Source organism: Protopterus annectens, chromosome 8.part0 (assembly GCF_019279795.1).
Source record: "Protopterus annectens isolate FY-2018-M chromosome 8.part0, PAN1.0, whole genome shotgun sequence".
In the NCBI taxonomy this organism is placed as follows: domain Eukaryota; kingdom Metazoa; phylum Chordata; order Ceratodontiformes; family Protopteridae; genus Protopterus; species Protopterus annectens.
The window spans coordinates 562,884,302-562,902,670 of NC_056741.1; the positions used below are offsets into that span (position 1 = coordinate 562,884,302).

The 18,369-nt window shown below is 43.9% G+C and overlaps 1 protein-coding gene across 1 annotated transcript in view; it reads left to right on the forward strand.

Moving 5' to 3' along the window:
- RPIA (ribose 5-phosphate isomerase A) overlaps window positions 1–18,369 on the forward strand; it is a 427,914-nt gene that overhangs the window by 243,312 nt on the left and 166,233 nt on the right. The window lies entirely within an intron of this gene.

Sequence of the window (18,369 nt, forward strand, 5' to 3'; positions counted from 1 at the left end):
CTACTTAAAAAAATAAATAAATAAATAAATAAATAATTCAGCTGTTTTAAATGCATTTGTGTCTATTCCTACTTTATTACTTTATTTTGCTTTTGCTGCTTGTTCTTAGTGTTCAATTTAATTTTTTCTGCTGCATTTATTACAGCATGTTAGTTGCCTGATTAAATTGTAATTGATATTCTGTTTGTGGCTTTCAGGCCATTTATTTTACATTAAGAAGGTTTGCGGTCTGCACTCTTGTTGGAGGAGAGGGTGGCATCTGCCCTTCTAAGCTGGGAATTGCTGGGTGAAGGCGTATTGTGCTTGTTGTTCCAAGTGTCTTTGTTGTGGTTTAAGCAATTGGGTTCCAAAACAGTTATTTTACATTAGGAGGATTTGTAGTCTAAACTTTTGCAGCAGGAGAGGATAGCCTACACTCTTGTAAACTGTGATTTGCTGGTTGAAGACTTGTGTCTGTTATTCTGAAAGCGTCTTAGTTCTAGTTTAAGCACTTGGACTCCAAACCAGTTATTTTACAGTGGATGGGCTGTGGTCTAGAATCTTGTGGCAGGAAAGTGTGGCCTGCACCCTTCTGAGCTGGAATCTCTGGTGAAGGCCTATTGTGTGGGTTATTCTAAGTGTCTTTATTCTAGTTTAAGCATTTGGGTTCCAAACCAGTTACTTTACATAGGGAGGATTCCTGATCTAAACTGCTGTGGCAGGAGAGGATAACCCACACAATTCTAAGCTGGAAATTGCTGATTGAAGGCCTATTGGGGTCTGTCTTCTGAAGTGTCTTAGTTCTGGCTTAAGCACCTGGGCTCAAAAACCAGTTGTTTTACATTAGGAAGGTTTGTGGTCTAGACTCTTGTGGCGGTAATGTGTGGCCTACACCCTTCTAAGCTGACAAGTGCTGGTGAATTGCTGCTTTATTTAAATAGTTTTGCAGTTGTGACTGTGATTTTATGCAGTTTGAGTTTCTAGTATTTCTGCATTTTATAGCATGGGCTAGATCCAGACTTGCTGAATCTAGACTGGTATCACTTTAGCACTAAAACCAGCTCTACACTGAGATACTGAATGATCTGAGGCGTCAGTTGCTTCCATCTAACTGTAAAGTGCTTGCTTTTGCTCTTATATTGCACATTTAATTTGTATTTGCATTCTTGAATTGTCTGAACTGTTATTTTGCCACATTTTACTGTATACAGTACTAGTTCAACTGTAGCATAGCTCAGTTCCAAGTTTGCTATTTCTCTGTCTGTTTTGTAACTTCTAAGCATCCAATTCAAGCCATCCTTGTAGGTGAAAGCTCATCTGCACCCTTGTGGGAGGAGAGTGTGTTTTTTGGGTCCCATCTTATTGAAGGTGATTGTGGAGTAGTGCTCAGGGAGGGTGCCTTTATTGTCTAGTTTTGAGTTAAAGGGTTTATCTCTTGTTTTATTTAAGGCCTGTGTATGCACCTGTCTGCGTGCAGTGCAACATTGTGCACTGCCACATAGGGGTGGTCAACGTTGGTGATTTTAGATGGAAACATATTGCTTGTTAAATTTTCCCTTAGCACTTATCTTGTGGCCCTTCAGAGGTTTTATGCAGCCTTGCTCTACTATCAGGTGAAACGCTAAGCCTAGCCTCAGCGGTACCAACACATCTGTCACCCACTAGCCATTCCTAAGTGCGACCTCTTTTCCTGACCATATAAATTTACCTAACACTATGGATGGACAATTTCCCACAGTTTCCTCAGCAAGCTTGGTGGACGTGGGCATCCTAAGGCATTGTTGCAACTGCCTCATGTTCACCGACAACCCTCTTCTCCTAGTCCACACAAACTCAACATGTGAGAGATGCAGCTATATTAAGAACCTTGAATCCATGCTCTCTCTCACACTAGTTAGTACATATTTGGTTTGTTTGTCTTTTCAGCTTTTCCCAGTTAGGGGTTGCCACAGCGGAACTATGGTCCGCTAATGATTGGCAGTAGATTTTTTATGGTGCCGAATTGTCAGCCCGACACCCAACCTTCAGCGAAGGCACACCCATTCACGCATGTCTTTCGGAGACCACTCGACCGCAGGGAGGACATGCAGACTCCACACAGGAGGCACTCCAGCCATGAATCGAACAGGAGAACCTCTTGCTGTGAGGCAACAACGCTACCGCTGTACCACCGTGGCTTACACCAGTTAGTACATATGACGGGTCTATATTAGTATAGCGAAGTACGAAAACAGCGAATACCAGTTGGGCGACACCAACTGTGTGAATAACGGAAATTTCTAATCCGAAAAATAAAAAACTACAACACGAAAACTTTCACTTCAGTGTTTTATGTAGGGGGCAAGCCCCCCTGCACCCCCTACACCCCAGCTAATACCAACTCAGAGATCGTACTACATTGAAGTAAAGGGAAGAATTCCCTACTGCGATCTCCGTTCACTCTTGCGATGTTTGCGATATTCGCACAGTTGGTGTCTCCCAACTGGTATTTGCTGTTTTCGTACTTCGCTGTACTAATATAGACCCCATATGACGAGTGGGTTGTCAACATGCACACCTCACCTCCTACTCCACCCAAACTCACATTACACATACCTACATTTGTGGAGGTCCTCATCAGAAACATACCTAAACACCAGACACCTCCCAAACACAAACAAAGCACGCTACACAATACTTTGTCTGCAATACACAATATATGTAGTAGCTCGTGTACCAATGTCTCACCCGTCAAGCCCTTCAGACAAGCCACAAAACCAAACCTATTAGTGATAGGTGATTCCATCATGAGGCACGCAGATGCCCCTCTCACCAGGCTGGATAAGGAAAAGGTCATGATCATCTGTCTGTCAGGTGCCAGGATACGCCATATCACACATGCATTCGAGTCTCTCAACAACAGATACTGTTATGACTGTCATAGTCCAGGTTGGTGTGAACGAATTGAGATGTACCACTCTGGACTATATGAAGAGAGACATGACTGAGCTTTCGTACTATGTTGCAACTAAACAGAAAAAATTGTCTGCAAAATGGATTATAACCTCTTACGGGATAGTATAAATAGCTTCTCTGCACCTCCACCTCAGATGGAACTGGCAACTATGCCAAGTCTTACACCAGTGCTTTATACAACCACCTGTATAAGTGCATTGACTTGGCCGTACCTGATAGGACCAAAACAAGCTCCTCAAGGAAGAGCAAACCTGCCTGGTGGACAACTGCATTAACAGGCTTTACAATAAGAGGAAGAAATTGCTGTCCAAGAGCAAGAGGGAGCAAGCCCTAAACTGGAAGCACTTCCCTCATCAGTTAAAACAAACAAACAAGACTTCTTGTGAAGTCCTCCAAAACAAACTATGAATCCAAATTAGCTTCCTCAACTAAAGACAACCATAAGGCGTTCTTTAGTTACATCTGTAACCTAAAAGGAAAAGCCCAGGTTTGTGCGGAACTGGTAGTTAATGATACCACATATACTGGGCCTGTGAACATAGCTAACCTGTTGGCTGACAGGTTCTGTGAAAACTTCACTCTCCTGTCCCCGGCACACATACCCTTTGACATCCCTGCTACTTGTCCCCTACCTTGTATCTCTAAAGAGCAGGTCATAAAATCCCTTTCTAAAGCCAGGAACACTGCATCTATGGGACCTGATAACATCCCAGGCTGTGTTCTGCATGGGCTTCAACAAAAATTAGCAACACCATTGGGCATTCTTTTCAGTCATAGTCTAAGCACTGGCTTCATCCCAGCTGAAAGGAAAATGGCCACCGTTATTCCCTTGCACAAGGTTGGTGCTTCCACTGACCCTGGGAACTCTAGGAACTATTAGTCTGACTAGCCTTATCTGCAAGGCCATGGAGCGAATCATCATGGGCCTTATCAACAAAGATATAGGTAATCTCAAAACACTTGATCCTATCCAGTTTAGATTTGTCAAAGGGAGATCTTGCCTGTTAAACCTGGTGGACTTCTTCGAGATAGTCAGTAAGGCCCTGGATGAGGAGGAAAAATGTGCATACAGCCTTCCTAGATTTAGTCAAGGCATTTGACACTATCCCCCAGCCAGGCATCATTGACAAACTCACCCAGCTAGGTATCAACCCTTGTATCATTAGATGGGTCACTAACTGGCTCACTGATAGAAATCATATAGTCAAAATAGGGGTATCCACCTTCAACATGAGACCTGTAACCAGTGGTGTTCGGGATCAGTTCTGGGACTTCTAATGTTTGGAATCTGTTTCTCCTGAAGTACAAGCAAAACTTAAGGTCTGCGGCTGACAAAGTTTGCTGATGGCTGCAAACCGGGAGTGGTCACAGAATCTCCAAATAATGTCAGCATCCTACAAGAGGGTCTTACACAAACTAATGATTGCTGTCAAAGTCATGGCCTTAAACTCAAGGCAAAAAATGTATTATCATCCCTTTCGGGTAAGGGCGATGTTCCTACCACATCAGTAACAACACCTGAAGTATGCACTCGATGGTGAAAAACCTGGGCAGTCAGATTGAGAGCAACCTCACCTTTGATCACCATGTCTCCACAGTGGTAAGAAGGGCATTCTATATTGCTCATCTCATAAGTAAGGGCACTACCTCCAGAAAAAAAGAAGTTATAACCTCCCTGTACTCTTCCTCATCAGGCCAATAATTGAGTACAATGGCCCTTTTGGTATGTACCGTTCCAAGCATGTGCAGCAATTGGAGAGACCACAAAGGTTCCTGACAACGAAAATTCTAGGTTTTCAGTATATGTCCTTTGTGAATTGTCTGAAATCACCGTTACTTTATTCTGCCTCATACAGACTACTTAGAGGCAATCTCTGCCTTGCATACAAGGCAATCTCTGACCCTGCTTTATTGGAAATGCAGTATCTCTGCAAGTCAAATGGTACATGCGGTTACTTGCTCTAAAGACCTTAACCTGGTATGTGACATTAATAGAACCTGCTGGAGGGGCAGATTTGTCTCCCAGAGGTTACCAGACCTCTGGAACAGACTCCCACTTTATGTCAAACAGAGCAGCTCATTGGTCCTCTTCAAATGCTGTCTGGATGATTGGATGGGTGATTGTAATTCACCCTGGGGTTCCACCTATGTCCCTCTTGGACAGGGGCAGTAGGTGCTGATCGTGGGAAATAATGGTAGAACTTGGCTAGGCTTGTAAGAGCCCTAGGGCCATTAGCCTGGTAACTTCCTACAATCCTATGGACATGTCTGTATATGTTTTTTAATTGTTGATGACTTCATGCTTTGAGAGAGAGGTGAGATATTTTGCTGTAACAGTGTACTCTTTTCAGTCACTGTAGAATTAAAATCAGCTTGCCTGCCTCCATAACCTCCACTTTCAGGAAGTGGACATGTAGAATCTCAGCAGTGCCATATATGAGACTTGCATCTCCCTCCATGGATAAGAGCAAACTAGAAAATACTTAAATATACATCAGTGTTTGTAAAGTGCAGTTTAAAATTTAGTTTTAAGAGTAGTAATTAGTACATTTTGAAGCCTTTATTACTCCTTGTTCAAGTATGATAATTTCCTTTGTCTTAAAAATAAACAAAAAAAAACACTGTAATGATGTATAAAAAGCAAGGGGTGGTCACAGAACATGTTATGAAATAATCAGATGACATCTGTTACAGTATGGTTAAATTAAGGGATAAGATAGTAGAGGATGTGCTGCGTCATTTAACTTTGAGATCCCTTTTCATGAGTCTGTGAGTAGGTTCATTATTTTCATTATAACATTTTATGCACTGTTCTGTGCTCAGAAGTGCACTTGTACCATGCTGATGCATCTTGTGACATCATGTACCACATTCTTGAACGTTCCCAGTCCCTGAGCATACCTATTTTCTTTTCTGTCACTGAATTTCGATCTTGATCCTGATTTGTGTCAACCTTCAGACACTTGAAGTCTTTTCTGGACTGCTGTATGGCCCACATTTCTTTCCTAGAATTGTCTGCAAGATGATGCCAGTCCTTAAGTGTGTGTGTGTGTGTGTGTGTGTGTGTGTGTGTGTGTGTGTGTGTGTGTGTGTGTGTGTGTGTGTGTGTGTGTGTGTGTGTTTGTATATATATGTGTGTGTATGTATGTGTAAATTTCTGTGTGATGTCCTTCAAGAATGCAACTGCAGTCATAACATATGGGATTGTCCTGCCTCAGGCAGCCCTTGGTCGGCCGGATTCCAAAGTCTGGGTCCGACGTCGGCTGATGTCGCATTTCTCTCTGACGTCAGAGCGGCTGGAGTACATAAGCATCAGCCGACGCCATTTTCTTCAGTCTTTCTTGTCGCGCGGTGCCCGAAGCAGAAGCAGTTCGCAAGTGCCGGTCGGTCAGCTCCTGTATTCTTCGATTCCGAAGTCATCAAAAAAGCTAAGTACCCCGTTGGGGACCTTTTCTTGCCTCAGCCGATGTCAGAAATTACTGAAAAAGTTAACAATTGTCTTTCTTGTGGTAAACAAATACCTCATAAGGATTTCCACTCTTACTGTCTTCCTTGCCTTGGCCCAGACCACGATGTCTCAGCCTGTGTAGCCTGTGCTCGCTTCAACAAGCGCACTCTCAGGCGCCGGGTGGAGTTCGCTGAAGATTTTTTCGGAGAAAAATTTGCTTACACAATGCCGTCGGAACTTCCGACATCGCAAACTCCCAAGAAACGAAAAGACCGGGACTGACATCCTCGGCCCACGTCTACCACCGACTCCATGCCAAAACCTATCGCGAGTGCTCCGGTTCCCTCTGAGACGGTCTCTCCACCGCTCCGAACCGAAGACACCGCATTACCGACGACTCCGATTCCGGATATCAGTTATTGATTTTCCTCCGGATACCGAAACCGAGGAAATGCCCGAGACCATTGCTGTAGACAAGGTCACTCCTGCACGTGGAGCTGCCAGGCCTCCTATGGCCATGTCTATTAAGGCCTACACTAGGGCTAAGGCAGCCAGCAAAACAAAACATCTTACTACTAAAACCTTACCTCAGCCTACTCCAGAGACACAAATTATGTCTATGGCTGCTGATTTAATTTCTATGATTAGAGGTTCACAGGCCCATCCTGAGAGAGGATCCCAGCCTCCTTCTGATAAAAGGCCCCGGGTTGAACCCTCTGACCCTATTCCGTCAGATGAAGATTCTGAGGGCTCTGTCCACTCTGATAGCCAGGAAGAGCTCTTCCAGACCTATGAGGACTCGGATGCAGAGGATTCCATCCCCTCGGCCTTCCCTCCTGAGGATATTTCTTTTGGGGAAGTTCTGCATACCATGAGGGAACATTTCAAGTGGCAAGGCCAGGAATATTCTGATTCCAAAAAACGCCTTCGGACATTCCTTAAGGAGCCCCAGCACAGGCCCTTAGCTATTCCTCCTGTTCTTGATGTTTTGGATGATTTATATTCTGACTCTAGTGTAACCCCTGACTCTCTCCCTCCTGCTCCAGCCAAGCCAGACAGGTATTACAGGGTCCCAGAAACACATTCCCATTTATTCAGGGCCCATACTGCTGATTTGGAAACTATTTCACAGGGGCCTAAAGGAGTTTCAGCTTCCACCTCTAAAAATCCATTGCCCTCCAACAGGGAAGCTAGGTCATTAGAGAGATGGGGCAAAAAGGTTTACACATCCACTACCTTATCTATGAGAGCTTTGAATTGCCTTTTTCATATGTTACAATATCAGGATTTCCTGTTAGAAGATTTACAAAAAACATTGGCCACTCCTGATCCTTTAGACAGGAAGGCTTTGCAGGAAGCTGTACATAATACTCAGCAAGTAAGCAATCACTTCCTGCAGTGTGGATATGATGCACTGGAAGCTTCATGTAGGGCAGCTATGACAGGGGCAGTCATTCGTAGGCATGCATGGTTAAAAGATCAACCTCTACCAGATCATGTAAAGGCAAAACTTCTGGATGCACCTTTGGAAAAGAATAAGCTTTTTGGTGCTAATGCTAAGGATGTGTTAAAGACCATCGAGGAAAAAGCAAAATCAGTTCAGACGGTGAAAGATTTCCTCCAGGTTCAACCCCCCAGATTCAGTAGGAATTGGCCTTAAAAAAAATGGTCCTTTCCTAATCCAGAAAAATTTCAATGGGGTAAAAACAGACGTGGCCGAGGAAGAGGCCAATACAGAGGTCCTTACAGGGGATGACAATGGCAGCCAGGAAACCAAAGAAGTGACGCAGGGGTTTCACCTGCCCCACAGCCACAATCTCATGACTTTCCTCTACTTCCGCCTACCAGGGAACAAACAGAAGCTCCCTTGGGCGGGAAATTATCTCTGTTTGCAGAAAATTGGCACAGACTGACAAAGGACAAATGGATTTTGGACATTATAGACAGAGGCTACAGGTTCCATTTTCATACCTTGCCAAGAAAACAAGGCATGCCAAACCTACCACAAAACCAGAGGGCAGAGGCTATCAAGCAAATCTCTCTGCTGACTCGGATGAAAGCAATAGAAAAAGTTCCACAACAAGAGCAAGGCCAGGGGTTTTACTCAAGACTGTTCCTTGTTCCAAGAAAAGAATCTCAATGGAGATCAATACTGGATTTGTCCGCATTAAACACCTTTCTCATAGTACCAAAGTTCAAAATGCTGACTCTACAGCAACTCCTTCCCATGCTGGGCAAGGGGTCTTGGCTGATTACTCTGGACCTCAAGGAGGCATACCTGCATGTCCCTATCAGACACCGCTGCAGAAGATACCTCAGATTTCTTGCAGGGCCAGAGCATTATCAATTCTCAGCATTGCCATTTGGCTTATCTACTGCGCCCAGAGTATTCACAAAATGCCTGGCTTCAGTAATTGCTCATTGCAGGCTCCAGGGGATACAAATTTACCCGTACCTGGACGACTGCCTCATACAAGCGGACGACAAATTGATGTTGACAAAAAACTTGGACTATGTCATATGATTACTTCAAGCTCTGGGATACACAGTCAACTTCCAAAAGTCAAGACTGCAGCCATCCCAGCAAATAATCTTCTTAGGAGCCAAATTAGACACAGCCTCTCAAATGGCTTACCTGACAGAAGACAAGCAAGAGAAAGTTAACTCATTACTTCAAAGGTTTAGCAAAACTCACCCAGATGACTGCAAGGAGATTCCTACAGGCCCTGGGTTACATGGCATCCTGCATTCTCCTGGTTCCATTAGCAAGACTACATATGAGAAAGCTTCAATGGTACCTAAAAAGCATTTGGTCTCAGCACAGCAACAACTTGGAGACAACCATTCCACTCATTCCATGCCTACAAAAGGAATTCCTATGGTGGGCCTCGGTGAGCCAGGCAAACACAGGTATGTCATTCAAAAAACCACAGATAACACAGACCATGACCACAGACGCCTCAGACCTTGGATGGGGGGTGCACATGGAAGGCAGGTGTATACAAGGACAATGGTCTCCAAAGGAAACACATCTGCATATAAACCACAAGGAAATGCTGGCAGTAATGCATGCCATCGAGGCCTTTCGACACCAACTTCAGCAAGGCCATTTACTGATACGGACAGACAACACCACTGTGATGTGGTATATAAACAAGCAAGGGGGCACCCACTCTTACCCCCTTTGCAGACTGACAATGCATCTTTGGGAAAAATCACTGAGCCTAAACATCCAGTTACAATCCCAGTTTTTTCCAGGCAAAGACAATGTGTTGGCGGACAGCCTAAGCAGGAATTTCACAGATCCACACGAGTGGAGGTAACATCCGAAGATCTTCACACAACTCACTTCGACATGGGGCAGGCCAGAAGTAGACCTATTTGCCTCTCACCTCAACCATCATCTACAAAAATTCCGCACAAGGACATATCATCCAACAGCTTGGAAAATAGATGCTCTCTCATTCAACTGGAACTTCCTAACAATCTATGCATTCCCACCTCTGCCACTGATGACCTCAGTATTACTAAAGATCAAAGCAGAGAGACCCAAGGGAATCATAATAGCTCCGGACTGGCCAAGACAACACTGGTGCCCACTACTACGGAGCATATGTCACACCAGGAGGTGGGCCCTTCCACAATGGCCTCTACTTTTGACTCAACACAATTTCAAAACAGTGCATCCAAACCTTCAGACACTGCAGCTAATAGCCTGGGAGATCCCATAAATAACCGCAACCTATCTCTCTCCAAGGAAGTTCAGCGGATACTAACAGAGGCTCGAAGACCATCCACCAGAAAGGTTTACTTAGCAAAATGGAAGAGATTCAGCAATTGGAATACCAGCAAGGGACATGATGCATCATTGTTGAACATCCCACTCATCTTGGAATATTTGGCAGATATGCTAAAGAACGGCCCCTCATATTCTTCCATAAAGATACATGCATCAGCTATTTCAGCTAGATATAACACTGATCCTCCTGTCTTTTCACACCCTTTGCTAAGGCAATTCCTCAGGGGAATCAAGAACATTAAGCCACCAAGAAAGGCCCCAGTGCCAGCCTGGGACCTCAATTTTGTCCTAGAAAAACTGACTGTACCTCCATTTGAGCCAGCAGCTTCAGTTGACTTGCAATTTCTCTCATGGAGGACAGCTTTCCTGTTGGCAATTACCTCAGCAAGAAGGGTTTCAGAACTGCAGGACCTAATGGCAATACCACCGTTTATAATTTTTCACAGAGACAGGGTTTCATTAAGGACCAACCCTACTTTTATGCCAAAGGTGGTATCTAGGGTTTCTTTAAATCAAGCTATTCATCTGCCTGCTTTCTTCCCCAATCCTGAGAATAAGGGGGAAAGACTGTTACATACCTTGGACATTCACAGACAACTTCGATACTACCTGGACAGAACCAAGGCCAGTAGGAAGTCTGAACAACTTTTTGTAGCTTACGCCCCTGCAGTCCAAGGAAAAGCAATTTAAAAACAGACTATTTCAAAATGGATTGGACATTGCATCAGATTCTTGTTATTCCTTTCATGGAAAGACTGTTGTCAGACCACATTCCACCAGAGCTACAGCCACCTCTACAGCATTCTTAAGAGGGGTGCCTACTAAGGACATTCTAGAAGCTGCTACATGGAGCTCCGTGCATACATTCTCCAAACACTACAATCTCCCTCTATACTCCAGATCCAGAGCAGGCTTTGCTTCGGCAGTCCTGCAGGGTTTGATTGCCACACCATCTTTTTCCTAGAGCATTCCTCCTCCCCAGCTAAGCTGTGGTATTCTACCCATATGTTATGACTGCAGTTGCATTCTTGAAGGACATAGTACAGTTTTGTACCTACCATAAATGTAGATGTCCGATAGACATGCAACTGCAGTCGGGTTTTCCCTCCCTCCATACCCCTCTATGCCTAGGGTCCACTCCTATCCCTGTTTCTCTTAGCTGGGGATATCTGTTATGGTGTATTTGTTTTATTGCTCATTTATTTGTCTGGAATCCTGTTTTTGTCTTCCAATTTGATTACAGCCTTCCTTGGAGGGCACCTGGCATCTGGGGCAAGAAACACTGAAGAAAATGGCGTCTGCTGATACTTATGTACTCCAGCCGCTCTGACGTCGGAGAGAAATGCGACATCAGCCGACAGCGGATCCAGACTTTGGAATCCGGCCGACCGAGGGCTGCCTGAGGCAGGACAACCCATATGTTATGACTGCAGTTGCATGTCTATCGGACATCTACATTTATGGTAGGTACAAAACTGTACTTTGTGTATATACATTATATATATATATATATATATATATATATATATATATATATATATATATATATATATATATATAAATATACTATAATGTGCATGTGTATATACAGTGGATATTATAGCAATAACCCACGCCTGGGTGTGGGTAATGCGGGATTTACCCACGGTTGGCGTGGTTGCCCGAGGGACCAAACAAAGACAACCGTGGGTAAATCCCGATTACCCACACCAGGCATGGTTATTGCTATTATACTATGACATTATTTAAGAAAAGAAATAATTACTTTTCTTAAATAATGGCATTGTATAATGCCTCTTTGCTGCCCTTCCGCAGCTGGCTGGAATCCACGGCAGGTCTGATGTACTGCGCATGCCTACGCAGTACATCAGAGCTGTGGCCAAAAGCAATGGAGAAAGCAAGATCTCTGTTGCTTTTTACTGTTTCGCTATGTTAAATGGGTTTAACATAGCGAGACAGCTTTAAAATAAGCAACGGAGATCTCCGTTGCTTATTTTAAAGCTGTCTCGCTATGTTAAACCCCTTTAACATAGCGAGACAGGTTTAAAAAAAAGCAACGGAGAAAGCAAGATCTCCGTTGCTTTTTACACACTGTGTCGCTATGTTAAAGGAGTTTAACATAGCGAGACAGCTTTAAAAAAAGCAACGGAGATCGCCGTTGCTTTTTTAAACCTGTGTCACTATGTCTCGAGACAGTGTTTTAAGAGAAACTTATACTAATGGAAAAAGTCCGGGCGACCGGACCTTTTTCCATTAGTATAAGTCGATTTACAATGTGCACGCTGGCCATTCAGCGTGCACATTTTGGAATATTAATGGGGGGTCATGGTATAATAAAAATTTACACACCCTGTTAAAATGCCAGGTTTTTGTGATATAAAAAATGAGACCACAATAAATCATTTCAAAACTTTTCCCACCTTTAATGTGACCTATAGCCTTGTACAATTCAATTGAAAAACAAACAAATCTGTTGGGGAAAAATATAAAAAATAAAAAACGTACAATAAGCTGGTTGCCAAGTGTGCATATCCTTAAACTAATACTTTGTTGAAGCACCTTTTCATTTAATTACAGCATTCAGTCTTCTTGGGTACACACCTGCCATCAATTAAAGAGACTCTGATTAACCCCAAATAAAGTTCAGCTGTCCTAGTAGGATTTTCCTGACATTTACGCAGTTGCCTGCTACAGCAAAAGCCGTGGTTCGCAGAGAGCTCACAAAGCATCAAATGAATCTCAGTGTTGAAAGGTATCAGTCAGGAGAAGGGTACAAAAAATTTCCACAGCATTGGATATACCATGGAACACAGTGAAGACCGTCATCAAAAAGTGGTGAAAATATGGGACAGCAATGACGTTGCAAAGAACTGGACGTCCCTCCAAAATTGATGAAAAGACCAGATGAAAACTGGTCAGGGATGCTGCCAAAAGACCTACAGCAACGCAACAGTGAAGGAGCTGCAGGAATTTCTGGAAAGTACTGGTTGTGCACTACACGTGACAACAATCTCCTGTATTCTCCATATGTCTGGGCTATGGGGTAGGGTTGCAAGGCAGAAGCCTTTTCTTACACAGAAAAACATCCAGGCCCGGCTAGATTTGCAAAACAATACATCAAGTCTCCCAAAAGCATGTGGGGAAAATGTTTTCTGTTCTGATGAGACCAAGGTTGAACTTTCTGGCCACAATTCCAAAAGGTACGTTTGGTGCAAAAACAACACATCACCAAAAGAACACCATCCCCACGGTGAAGCATGGTGGTGGCAGTTTCATGCTTTGTGCTTGCTTTTCTTCAGCTGGAAATGGGGCTTTAATCAAGGTGGAGGGAATTATGAACAATTCCAAATACCAGTTACTTTTGGCCCAAAACCTTGAGGTGTCTGCTAGAAAGCTGAAGATGAAGAGGAATTTCAACTTTCAGCGCGACGATGACACCAAACATACATCCAAATCAACAAAAGAATGGCTTCACCAGAAGCAAATTTAAGTTTTGGAATGGCCCAGCCAGAGCCCAGACCCAAATTCAATAGAAAATCTGTGGGGTGACCTGAAGAGGGCTGTGCACAAGAGATGCCCTCACAATCTGACAGATTTGGAGCACTTTTGCAAGGAAGAGTGGGCAAATATTGCCAAGTCAAGATGTGCCATGCTGATAGACTCCTACCCAAGAAAACTGAATGCTGTAATTAAAACAAAAGGTGCTTCAACAAAGTATTAGTTTAAGGGTGTGCACACTTGTGCATTCAGCGTATTGTACGTTTTTTTATTTTTTGTATTTTATTTCCTAACAGATCTGTTTGTTTTTCAATACCGTGGAAAAAATATTTGGAATGCAAATCCTTTTCTAGGTGTTACTGAACCCTCAAAAATAAGAAGCCTCTTTACAGACAAAGGAACACATGTAGGTGTCATAGTCCAGCTTGATTTATTGCCTGCTAAGTCACTCAGAATTCTGATGGGTCAGTAGTCCATTCCAGTTACTTTCTAGGACTTTGTGTGTGTGGTTCTGACTTTACATCGGCCTGAAGAGCCATCACCAAGGATAGTTGAGTTGTAAGCATAGTCTTACATAGCTACATCTTTGAACTCTCTCATCTTTCATCTGAGAATGGGTGTGCAGAGAAATCACCAATTACAAAGTTCTAAGAAAAGTGGCTCTTGGGACAGTCCTGAACTGTACTTCTCAAATGGCTGTTGAGGCTAGCCTTCCTTGTCTCTCTATAGGTGACTGAAGTATTTTGTTCCATGCTGCACTTTAGTGACTTGAGCCTAGCTGGTGAGAGATGTTCTGGATGGTGATGGCCTAGGGTGAGATGTTCTGGATGGTGATGGCCTAGGGAACTGTATCTCTGCTGCTGCAGAACACCTGGGTGGTATAGGTGGATGCAATGGATGTAATCTAATTCATCATTGTATTTGTCTACACACGAATTTGCTTTTTTGGAGAAAGGTGTGTGTGTGTGTGTGTGTGTGTGTGTGTGTGTGTGTGTGTGTGTGTGTGTGTTTCTGTACAACATTTCATTAAAACGTTGTGCTATTTGGACTTTTCACTGCATCTATAATTTATAGCAAGGTGTGGTCCATGATGCCCAAAGCTTTGTGTATATGTATATATATATATATATATATATATATATATATATATATATATATATATATATATATATATATATATATATATATATACTGTGTTGAGATGCTCTGTGGTGGTGATCAAGGAGTAGATGCTCCCACAGCTGCATTCTGTGGCAGCAGCCATGCAAAGTTTTCTGGTGATTATTTTCTTTATGGCAGAACTGGAAGCTCGTTAGTGTCGACAGATATTCTGAAAATACCTTGGAGAAGAGTCTGCTTCTGAGACTTCTTATGGTATGGTTCAACAATTTGCCTGCTTCTGAGATTTCTTATGGTATGGTTCAACAATTTGCATAAGGCCATGCAGTTGTTACAGGTTTTGTAGAGCACCACGTACCCCACCAAGGACTGAGCACATTGAGATAGGCATAGCACATAGCAAGGGTATGGCTGCCTTGCTTCCCACTTGTTTTCGGAAAAGATTTTGCTGGGGTGAGTATTTCCTTATGTGGACGATGTGCGCATTCAGGCTTCTTCCTTCAACACTCTGCTTCAAAATCTCCAGTTCACTGCTTCCCTGTTACAAAGTCTGGGGTTCACCATAAACTTCCAGAAATCTGCTCTGGCACTTTCTTAGGATCATATTTTCCTTGGTTGCAGGCTTGAGAGCATTACCATGTTGGCATTCTGCCTGCCCTCAAGGTCCTGTCTCTGACTGACTTTTTTTCAGTCTCTTCGTCCCCTGGCTTTCTCTCAAGCTGGGACTTCCTTTCCAAGCTCCAGTGCCAACTCAGGAGCTCTTTACAGATGCCTCAGACAAGGGATGGGATGCCTCCTTTTGCCCCCTCAAGGTTCAGGATCTCTAGTCTCTTCATCAGTGTTTGGACCACATCAGTAAAAAAGGACATGAGGGTTCTGCTTCTGGCCCTTTAGGCTTTTTATTCCCTCTTTCTTCCTGGCCCCTCAAAAATTTTCACAGACAATACCACAGTGATGCGGTATGTCAACAAGGAAGAGGGTACAAGATCCTATCTTCTTTGCGGACTAGCTTTTCAGGTCTGGTATCTAGCTGTCTGGTGTAAAGTGACTCTTCAGGCAGTTTACATTCTCTTGGAGCACAGTCTAGCGGCAGATTCCTTGAGCACAGTCTAGCGGCAGATTCCTTGAGAAGGTCCAGCACACAGACTCGTGAATGGATGCTTTCACAGAGATGTGTTCCTGGACATTGTCCGTCAGTGGGGTATTCCTCAGGTAGATCTTTTTGGCTCCACTCTGAACAGACAGTGTCCTGTATTCTGTTCCAGAGTCCCAAGTCCTCTGGCTTTTTCTTAGAAGGGGATGTTTCTGTACACCTTCCCTTCTGTTCCTGTCTTACCAATAGTCCTACAGAAGATCAGGCAGGACTCTCCCAAAATCTTGCTAGTGACTCCCTTTTGGCCAAGACAGCATTGGTTCACCTTTCTTTCTTACTTGGCCAGGGGCAGTCATGAGTTACTTTACTGGGTAGATATTCTCACACAAAATGGGGGAGGGGGAGCTCTTATCCATCCTCACTTGTCCACTCTTCAACTGATGCTGTGGGTCATAGGGTTTTGATTCCTTTGGCACCTCTTTTCTGTGAACGTGCTTTGGGTTTTGCAGGAGGCTAGCAAACCCACTACCAGGAAATCATATCTTTTCAAATGTGAAAGATTTTCTGTCTTGTGCCTCTCTCGCCCATCTGTGGAGGTTACTATGGTTCTCTCTTATTTGTGTGATCTGTTCCATGCTGGGTTAGTGTTCTTCAGTTAAAACTCTCCTGTCAGCAATTTTTGCTGTCTGCCCTTGCATCCTGCTTTGGCTTCTAGGTTTGAGGTTAAGCAGTTTCTTAAAGGTGTCCTCCTTATCAGGCCTTCCAGGAATCATATTCTGCCTTCTTGAGGCCTCAACTTTGTTCTTGAAAATTTTGCTTGGGCTCCTTTTGAGTCTGTTTCTTCAGCTTCCTTGCAACATTAAACTTGGAAGTCTTTTCTCCCTTTGGCTCTCAGCTCAACCAAGAGAGTCTCTGAACTTCAGGCTCTCGTGGCCATTCCTAGTTTTCCACAGACACAGGGTGTGTCTTTGTAGTAATCCTTTTATGCCTAAGATAGTTAATGATATTTCTCTTAATCAGTCTATTCATCTTCCCCTTTTTCCCTTCTCTGCAGTCTGCCACTAAGAAGGTTCTTCATACCTTGGATTTGCAAAAAAACAGCACAGATATTATTAGGACAGAACTAAAGTTATTTGCCAATCTGAACTTCCTTTCATCCCAAGTCTTTGGTTTTGACTGTTTCTGAGTAAACCATCTCCTCCTGAATTTCAAAGGCCATTTCATTGTTATTATTTTTATGGAAAATCAGTAAAGGCTCATTCTACCTGGGCAGTAGCTTCCTCTGGTGTCTTCAAGGGGCTGGATACCAGATGTTCATCGTGTTTCACTGTTGCAGTCATGACTGTAGGGTTCTCCCCTGCCGGCAGGCAGCCCTCGGTCGGCCAAAATCCCAAAGTCTGGGTCCGGCGTCGGCTGTTCAACCATGCTCCCTGACGTCAGAGCGCCAGGAGTGCAAAGTTGACAGCCGACGCCATCTTCTCCAGTCTTTCTTGCCGTGCGGTGATAGCAGTTCGCAAGTGCCGGTTGGCTGACTCCTGATGAATTTTACTGATATACGTTGGTCCGAAGACTTTCTTCTCCACTCTAAGCTAAGTACCCCGTTGGGGAAACTTTTTTCTTGCTCCACTCCGATGTCAGAAAAAGTTAATAATTGTATTTCATGTGGGAAGCAAATACCTCATAAGGATTTTCATTCTTACTGTATTCCTTGCTTGGGCCCTGACCACGACGTAGCTAGTTGTCGGTTTTGTGCTAGATTCAATCAACGTACAATTAAGCGAAGGTACGATTTTGCTTTTCATTAATTCGGTAGGCGCTTTAACTACAAAATGTCGGCTGATACGGTCCCGGCTACCGGAGTTCACAAACGTCGCAAGGATAAAGACAGGCCTCCGAGGTCCAAATCTGATGATAGCGCACAAGCGGAGCCAGCTTCAGGTTCGGCCGTCGTCAGTGAGGCGCTTTTGCAGCCTGTCGTCGGCCATTTCAGAACCGACGGCCGAAACGGACTCTCATGAGGAGCCAACCAGGCCTTTAAATATTTCTGTTGCAGGACCTTCGGACAATGCTCCTTCGGATGGGTCCGGAGCCGCTGTGCAGGTACTGGCTTCCGAAGGGGTTTTCAGGCCTACTCCGCTACTAATAAAGGCAAAGCCAAAGACAAAGGCAAAGACTCCTTCAAAGTCAAAGACTTCTACACAGGCCTCTTCTGAACCGGCTCCCAAGTCACAGAAACAGTTACTCAAGATGGCAGAGGATTTACTTACTATGATTAGGGGTTCTCATCCCCCTCCAGAAAAAAGGCCAAGGCAGGATGTTTCTTATGATTCCTCTGATCAGGCTTCTGTTTCCTCAGTTTCTTCTTCTGATCAGGAATATTCTTTCCCTCCTTATGAGGATTCTGATGCTGAAGAATCCATTCCTTCAGCTTCTCCCCCTGAGGATTTCTCTTTTGGGGAAACTTTGCATGAAATGAGG